This window comes from Schistocerca gregaria, unplaced genomic scaffold (genome assembly GCF_023897955.1).
Source record: "Schistocerca gregaria isolate iqSchGreg1 unplaced genomic scaffold, iqSchGreg1.2 ptg000649l, whole genome shotgun sequence".
NCBI lineage: Eukaryota > Metazoa > Arthropoda > Insecta > Orthoptera > Acrididae > Schistocerca > Schistocerca gregaria.
This window is the reverse complement of record NW_026062034.1, coordinates 377,501-385,000: the sequence shown is the minus strand read 5'-3', so window position 1 is coordinate 385,000 and position 7,500 is coordinate 377,501. Positions and strand designations below refer to the sequence as shown.

General features: G+C 54.6%; 3 non-coding genes across 3 annotated transcripts in view; all 3 read right to left on the bottom strand.

The window, feature by feature from the left end:
* LOC126317911 (large subunit ribosomal RNA) overlaps positions 1-1,142 on the bottom strand; it is a 4,222-nt gene extending 3,080 nt beyond the window's left edge. The window contains exon 1 of the ribosomal RNA XR_007557017.1: positions 1-1,142. This exon is cut by the window's left edge and continues 3,080 nt beyond it. This is a non-coding gene — a ribosomal RNA (large subunit ribosomal RNA).
* Positions 1,143-1,330: 188 nt separating this feature from the next.
* LOC126317991 (5.8S ribosomal RNA) lies at positions 1,331-1,485 on the bottom strand. The gene has a single exon (XR_007557082.1). It is a non-coding gene; the product is annotated as a 5.8S ribosomal RNA (ribosomal RNA).
* A 361-nt stretch (positions 1,486-1,846) lies between these two features.
* On the bottom strand, positions 1,847-3,739 carry LOC126317870 (small subunit ribosomal RNA). Its single transcript, XR_007556980.1, has one exon. It is a non-coding gene; the product is annotated as a small subunit ribosomal RNA (ribosomal RNA).
* Between the last annotated feature and the right edge of the window lie 3,761 nt (positions 3,740-7,500).

Sequence of the window (7,500 nt, the reverse complement as noted above, 5' to 3'; positions counted from 1 at the left end):
ATCTTTCGGGTCCCAACGTGTACGCTCTAGGTGCGCCTCACCTCGCAATGAGGACGAGACGCCCCGGGAGTGCGGAGGCCGCCGCCCCGTGAAGGGCGGGGAAGCCCCATCCTCCCTCGGCCCGCGCAAGGCGAGACCTTCACTTTCATTACGCCTTTAGGTTTCGTACAGCCCAATGACTCGCGCACATGTTAGACTCCTTGGTCCGTGTTTCAAGACGGGTCGTGAAATTGTCCAAAGCTGAAGCGCCGCTGACGGGAGCGATTATTCCGCCCGAGAGCATCCCGAGCCAACAGCGGCGCGGGTCCGGGGCCGGGCCAGGTAGGTCCGTCATCCGGGAAGAACCGCGCGCGCTTGCCGGGAGCCCGAGCGCCCAAAGGGGCGAATCGACTCCTCCAGATATACCGCCGAGCAGCCAGCCAGGACACCGGGGCTCTGCCCAACAGACGCGAACCGAGGCCCGCGGAAGGACAGGCTGCGCACCCGGGCCGTAGGCCGGCACCCAGCGGGTCGCGACGTCCTACTAGGGGAGAAGTGCGGCCCACCGCACACCGGAACGGCCCCACCCCGCGGCGAGTGGAAAGGCAACCGGACACGACCCCGCCGCGGATTGCTCCGCGCGGGCGGCCGGCCCCATCTGCCGAGGGCGGGGGCCAGTGGCCGGATGGGCGTGAATCTCACCCGTTCGACCTTTCGGACTTCTCACGTTTACCCCAGAACGGTTTCACGTACTTTTGAACTCTCTCTTCAAAGTTCTTTTCAACTTTCCCTCACGGTACTTGTTCGCTATCGGTCTCGTGGTCATATTTAGTCTCAGATGGAGTTTACCACCCACTTGGAGCTGCACTCTCAAGCAACCCGACTCGAAGGAGAGGTCCCGCCGACGCTCGCACCGGCCGCTACGGGCCTGGCACCCTCTACGGGCCGTGGCCTCATTCAAGTTGGACTTGGGCTCGGCGCGAGGCGTCGGGGTAGTGGACCCTCCCAAACACCACATGCCACGACAGGCGGCAGCCTGCGGGGTTCGGTGCTGGACTCTTCCCTGTTCGCTCGCCGCTACTGGGGGAATCCTTGTTAGTTTCTTTTCCTCCGCTTAGTAATATGCTTAAATTCAGCGGGTAGTCTCGCCTGCTCTGAGGTCGTTGTACGAGGTGTCGCACGCCACACCGCCAGCCGGCTGTGCACGCTACCGAGAAAGTACCGGTATGCGAACCGCCAGGCGACGGGCGCGCATCGCACGTTTAAGGAGACGCGGCCGGCCACACAGGCGACCACGACACTCCCACGTCTCCGAAGCGGGACAAACGCCGCGCGCTTCAGTATACGTAGCCGACCCTCAGCCAGACGTGGCCCGGGAACGGAATCCATGGACCGCAATGTGCGTTCGAAACGTCGATGTTCATGTGTCCTGCAGTTCACATGTCGACGCGCAATTTGCTGCGTTCTTCATCGACCCACGAGCCGAGTGATCCACCGTCCTGGGTGATCTTTTCCTTTTCAGTCTCCCACTGTCTCTTTCAAGACAGTAGCATTTGCGGGACTGAGGCGTCTGACGGCCCCTGTTCCACTATTTTTTTGTGTCCAACGGCCTCACAGCCGATGGGCGTCGTACGGCTCCACACCGGAGCGGACAGGCACTCGGGCGAACGTCATTCAAAACCGGCGCCAGGCGCCAGGTACCGCAGGCCAGCCGCTCCAGAGCTTCAGCGCTCGTACCACACAACAACAACACTTCCGCTAGTTTTGAGAGGCACGCGTGGTTCCGCACGCGGCGCACGGCCACTGCCGTACAGGTAGCGTCTTGCGCGACACGACACGCACATCGAAAGACATGCAGTCTAGTCGGTAATGATCCTTCCGCAGGTTCACCTACGGAAACCTTGTTACGACTTTTACTTCCTCTAAATGATCAAGTTTGGTCATCTTTCCGGTAGCATCGGCAACGACAGAGTCGATGCCGCGTACCAGTCCGAAGACCTCACTAAATCATTCAATCGGTAGTAGCGACGGGCGGTGTGTACAAAGGGCAGGGACGTAATCAACGCGAGCTTATGACTCGCGCTTACTGGGAATTCCTCGTTCATGGGGAACAATTGCAAGCCCCAATCCCTAGCACGAAGGAGGTTCAGCGGGTTACCCCGACCTTTCGGCCTAGGAAGACACGCTGATTCCTTCAGTGTAGCGCGCGTGCGGCCCAGAACATCTAAGGGCATCACAGACCTGTTATTGCTCAATCTCGTGCGGCTAGAAGCCGCCTGTCCCTCTAAGAAGAAAAGTAATCGCTGACAGCACGAAGGATGTCACGCGACTAGTTAGCAGGCTAGAGTCTCGTTCGTTATCGGAATTAACCAGACAAATCGCTCCACCAACTAAGAACGGCCATGCACCACCACCCACCGAATCAAGAAAGAGCTATCAATCTGTCAATCCTTCCGGTGTCCGGGCCTGGTGAGGTTTCCCGTGTTGAGTCAAATTAAGCCGCAGGCTCCACTCCTGGTGGTGCCCTTCCGTCAATTCCTTTAAGTTTCAGCTTTGCAACCATACTTCCCCCGGAACCCAAAAGCTTTGGTTTCCCGGAGGCTGCCCGCCGAGTCATCGGAGGAACTGCGGCGGATCGCTGGCTGGCATCGTTTATGGTTAGAACTAGGGCGGTATCTGATCGCCTTCGAACCTCTAACTTTCGTTCTTGATTAATGAAAACATACTTGGCAAATGCTTTCGCTTCTGTTCGTCTTGCGACGATCCAAGAATTTCACCTCTAACGTCGCAATACGAATGCCCCCGCCTGTCCCTATTAATCATTACCTCGGGTTCCGAAAACCAACAAAATAGAACCGAGGTCCTATTCCATTATTCCATGCACACAGTATTCAGGCGGGCTTGCCTGCTTTAAGCACTCTAATTTGTTCAAAGTAAACGTGCCGGCCCACCGAGACACTCAACAAAGAGCACCCTGGTAGGATTTAAACGGGGTCCGCCTCGGGACGCGAAAGCACCCCTTCGGCTCGCCCCACCGGCAGGACGTCCCACGATACATGCCAGTTAAACACCGACGGGCGGTGAACCAACAGCGTGGGACACAAATCCAACTACGAGCTTTTTAACCGCAACAACTTTAATATACGCTATTGGAGCTGGAATTACCGCGGCTGCTGGCACCAGACTTGCCCTCCAATAGATACTCGTTAAAGGATTTAAAGTGTACTCATTCCGATTACGGGGCCTCGGATGAGTCCCGTATCGTTATTTTTCGTCACTACCTCCCCGTGCCGGGAGTGGGTAATTTGCGCGCCTGCTGCCTTCCTTGGATGTGGTAGCCGTTTCTCAGGCTCCCTCTCCGGAATCGAACCCTGATTCCCCGTTACCCGTTACAACCATGGTAGGCGCAGAACCTACCATCGACAGTTGATAAGGCAGACATTTGAAAGATGCGTCGCCGGTACGAGGACCGTGCGATCAGCCCAAAGTTATTCAGAGTCACCAAGGCAAACGGACCAGACAAGCCAATCCGATTGGTTTTGATCTAATAAAAGCGTCCCTTCCAGCTCTGGTCGGGACTCTGTTTGCATGTATTAGCTCTAGAATTACCACAGTTATCCAAGTAACGTGGGTACGATCTAAGGAACCATAACTGATTTAATGAGCCATTCGCGGTTTCACCTTAATGCGGCTTGTACTGAGACATGCATGGCTTAATCTTTGAGACAAGCATATGACTACTGGCAGGATCAACCAGGGAGCTGCGTCAACTAGAGCTGAGCAGCCGGCCGCCCGGGAGTGTGTCCCGGGGGCCCGCGCGAACACGCAAGCGTCCGCTCAATTATTCTGCAAACAGGAGGAGGCCGAGCTCCCCTGCACGATACACCTCGAAACCCTCTCAGGTCCCGGCGGCGCGCAGCGCCGTCCTAGGTACTTGGTCGGTTTCGAGAGAGGCGCAATCGCCCGGAGTTAGGCGAGTAGACGGTTTTAGTGCGAACACCCTTGCTCCCAACTGAGCTTGCCGCTGCCGACAGAGGCCCGGGAGCGTGCTGTCGTGGCATTGCCGGCGGGAGACAACACGCGCCACCTATGGTGACCGGCAGCTCCAACGCCAGCGCCACACAAGGGCAAAGCCCCACTTGGGTGCAGAAGCGAACTCTCCCAGCACAGCGCACGCGCCAACACGTCCGCACAACTGCGATACAAACCACCTGCGAGAACCGCTGGGGCGACCGAGCAGCAGACGGCGTCGCGGCGCCGAGTGCCAGGCGGCGGCGCATCCTCAACGCACACAGTCCTCAATCAGACCAGCACACTGCAGATGTCCACCGCGCTTCGCACCGGGCTCGGCTGAACCAACTTTGGCCGCCAGGCGCCGCGTGCAGGGTGCGCCGCAGCGTAGCTGCACCGCCTGCCGGGCCCGTCGGCTGGCGCTCCTGCCACTCGGCGCCCCCCACCAGCCGCCTGTTGCGCGTGCGCCCACGCAGCGCGCGGCCAACACGCCGGGCGGCCCCCCTTCACCGGCCGGGAACAGTCCCACCAAGCCACCGCCGCGTATCGCTTCATACCCACATGGACCTAGTCACGTGTGTGGATGTGGCGGGTACCGCTGAAACAACCGGTTAATAGCTGTACCGATCGTCGCCATCACAGATTCACCTCCAGCGTGAACAACCGCTCAACAACGGATTTCCAGTTCATTTGCGTATCTTGGGCAGTAAACGTAGATGTCCACCTACATTTGCGAATTCAACAATTCTTGCATGCCAGGATGTCATGTGTCACGACACGCTACATCAGACCACATACACACTGCGACATGTGCAGAAGAGAACACGTGGAAGGTGGCCCGCGCACGTATGCGATGTCCCTTCCGCGATCCACTGTCAACCGGCATCTGCGGCATGTCCCAGATATGGAACGCGGTCCACCAGGGTAGCACTTTGTGTGAGGCAATACGACAAAGTCGGAATACACGCGTCACTACATCAGACGGCTCACGCTGACCTGACCTGACCTGACCTGACCTGACCTGACTCACCGCACCACCACCCCCAGCGACCCAGGGTGACATACAATGCGTTCGTACGTTCCTCCCACACGCCTCTACGGCGTACCACAGTGCAACCTAGCTGTTATTGGGAGACGAGACAAGTAGCATCGAGCACAACATATGGAAATTGAGATTCGACACCGTTGGGCACAGCCAGCGTACGGTCACACGTATCACACTACTTCACTCTGTACGTAACGACCGATGATCGGTACAGCGTGTGGGTTACGCGTACGACATCAGCGGACAATGGACACAGACCATACCACGACGTACACTGAGGGCGTCGACATCTGAATGCAACTGAACAGCTGCGAGGCTCATTTAACACTCAAACGCCAGACCGACCAGCTTGAGAGGACAGAGACACAAAGAGGGGGACAGAGGGGGGGGGGGGGGCGGCGATATAGTCCTATTGCAGTACAATTGACAGTGGATAGCGGGAATATGTGGAAAGTAAGCAACACTCGCAAGACATCTACATGAGGATAACAACGACACCAGAGATTCCGAGCAGTGAACTATGTTAGGCAAAGGGACAACGTGGGTTAGGTTAAGGGACAACGTGGGTTAGGTTAAGGGACAACGTGGGTTAGGTTAAGGGACAACGTGGGTTAGGTTAAGGGACAACGTGGGTTAGGTTAAGGGACAACGTGGGTTAGGTTAAGGGACAACGTGGGTTAGGTTAAGGGACAACGTGGGTTAGGTTAAGGGACAACGTGGGTTAGGTTAAGGGACAACGTGGGTTAGGTTAAGGGACAACGTGGGTTAGGTTAAGGGACAACTTGAGTTAGGTTAAGGGACAACTTGAGTTAGGTTAAGGGACAACTTGAGTTAGGTTAAGGGACAACTTGAGTTAGGTTAAGGGACAACTTGAGTTAGGTTAAGGGACAACTTGAGTTAGGTTAAGGGACAACTTGAGTTAGGTTAAGGGACAACTTGAGTTAGGTTAAGGGTCAACTTGAGTTAGGTTAAGGGACAACTTGAGTTAGGTTAAGGGACAACTTGAGTTAGGTTAAGGGTCAACTTGAGTTAGGTTAAGGGACAACTTGAGTTAGGTTAAGGGACAACTTGAGTTAGGTTAAGGGACAACTTGAGTTAGGTTAAGGGACAACTTGAGTTAGGTTAAGGGACAACTTGAGTTAGGTTAAGGGACAACTTGAGTTAGGTTAAGGGACAACTTGAGTTAGGTTAAGGGACAACTTGAGTTAGGTTAAGGGACAACTTGAGTTAGGTTAAGGGACAACTTGAGTTAGGTTAAGGGACAACTTGAGTTAGGTTAAGGGACAACTTGAGTTAGGTTAAGGGACAACTTGAGTTAGGTTAAGGGACAACTTGAGTTAGGTTAAGGGATAATGTGGTACAACCAGAGTTAGGTTAAGCGATAATGTGGTACAGCCACAGTTAGGTTAAGCGATAATGTGGTACAGCCACAGTTAGGTTAAGCGATAATGTGGTACAGCCACAGTTAGGTTAAGCGATAATGTGGTACAGCCACAGTTAGGTTAAGCGATAATGTGGTACAGCCACAGTTAGGTTAAGCGATAATGTGGTACAGCCACAGTTAGGTTAAGCGATAATGTGGTACAGCCACAGTTAGGTTAAGCGATAATGTGGTACAGCCACAGTTAGGTTAAGCGATAATGTGGTACAGCCACAGTTAGGTTAAGCGATAATGTGGTACAGCCACAGTTAGGTTAAGCGATAATGTGGTACAGCCACAGTTAGGTTAAGCGATAATGTGGTACAGCCACAGTTAGGTTAAGCGATAATGTGGTACAGCCACAGTTAGGTTAAGCGATAATGTGGTACAGCCACAGTTAGGTTAAGCGATAATGTGGTACAGCCACAGTTAGGTTAAGCGATAATGTGGTACAGCCACAGTTAGGTTAAGCGATAATGTGGTACAGCCACAGTTAGGTTAAGCGATAAAGTTGGTTACATTTGGTATTGTGTGGGAAGGGGGCAGAGAGAGGGGGGGGGGGGGGTGGATAGTGGTGGCAGTACGCGGATGCCTGAGTCACCGTCAGATACGTCACGTCGGTTCGATGCTTGTAGCAAGAGGCTGGCGGGTCTGTGTCTCTCACTTCTGCAATTTTTCATGTGGTATAACACGAGGGCGGGGGGTGATATTTGGTGCCCCTCTGTGTAGGATGTGTGTTGGTTTATCTGAGCAATGGTAGTTGTCGGAGGAGTGGGGTATTGTGCTTTTATAGGTGGACCTACTGCTCTGGTTATCATAGTGTCGACGGTGCAATGTCGCAGAGAGGATGCACTCGACATTGTCGCATTCCAGATGTTTACGTATTGTGTGTCTCCGTTGCAGGCCGAGAGTGGTGCATGTTCGAGTGTCTGGCTGACGTGCGATTCACGTTGTGTGCCCAGTCTTACAGCACGTATAGGGACATTCGCATAAATCATCTATATGTGGCCTTGCATCATTTACTAAGCAGTGCCGTGAGACGACC